Genomic DNA, 1041 nt, shown 5'->3' on the forward strand with positions numbered 1-1041 from the left:
ACTTGTTTGGTTTTATCTTCAAAATATATTAGACCCCTATAGCCCCCTAAACCAACCTATCTAGGCCTAAATCCAGTTGCTAGTCCCAGCTAGAGCAGATTCACTTAATCATGAGTGTTGATTTACCATTCAGTCATTGATTCCTTCATGCACACCACCAGTTTTGGGGCAAAACATGCTAAAGGCAACAGATCCTGTCTAATCTTGGAAGCTATGCAGGATCTGCCCCAGTTTGTACTTGGATGGGGGACTGCGAGTGAATACCAGGTTCTATAGGCTATATTTCATAGGAAGGAACTGGCAGGATCACCTCTGAGTATTACTTGCCTAAGAAAACCCTCTGAAAAATTCATGGGATCCCCATATGTTGGCAAGTGACTTGAAGGCATGTGCACATATGCATACACACAGACACCAATTGGGACTAGTGATTGGATTTGGGTTTAGAATTCAGTTGAATTGCTTTAAAGAAAAAATTGTAAGAATCAGAAGACAGATTATTTGTTCTTGAGCCATTTTTTCTGGAACTCACATTAAAAAAGAAAATTCTTGATTTAGTTCTAAGGATAAACTTGGATAAATTTGGTTTCAAGGGGAAGGTGAGTATTTCAATTATTATTCATAGGTATTTATTTCTTGTTTATTTCTTAATAGGTATTTTATTTTTAAAAAATTAGATCCCATCTTTTTTATTCTATTGGAAAAAGGGAAAGACTCACAAACTGAGCAAGTGTGTGCAAACTCAAAAATACAGTACATTGAAACATATTTTAACAAATCTGTATATAAACATGTAATATTAAAAGCCTCCTGGAAAGAATATTTGCTTACTTCTATGTATAAACACATGTTTACCGTTTTATTTAAAAATATTCTCAAAGTGAATGACCATAAAAATTGCAAACAAGCAACGATTTGTCAATACAGCTGACAACAAGAAGGTTTATGCTATAACAAATGATGTGGCGTGAAAATGCACAAAAATTATAAAAATGAGGTGGTCTTTAAGGTGCTAGAGAGTTGCTGTTCTTTCAAGTGTAA

The 1041-nt window shown here is 34.6% G+C and overlaps 1 long non-coding RNA gene across 1 annotated transcript in view; it reads left to right on the forward strand.

Annotated features, from left to right (window-relative positions):
• The window catches only part of LOC121928216, a 28793-nt gene that overhangs the window by 7057 nt on the left and 20695 nt on the right, over positions 1 to 1041 (forward strand). The window lies entirely within an intron of this gene.

This window comes from Sceloporus undulatus, chromosome 4, assembly GCF_019175285.1.
Source record: "Sceloporus undulatus isolate JIND9_A2432 ecotype Alabama chromosome 4, SceUnd_v1.1, whole genome shotgun sequence".
In the NCBI taxonomy this organism is placed as follows: Eukaryota; Metazoa; Chordata; class Lepidosauria; order Squamata; family Phrynosomatidae; genus Sceloporus; species Sceloporus undulatus.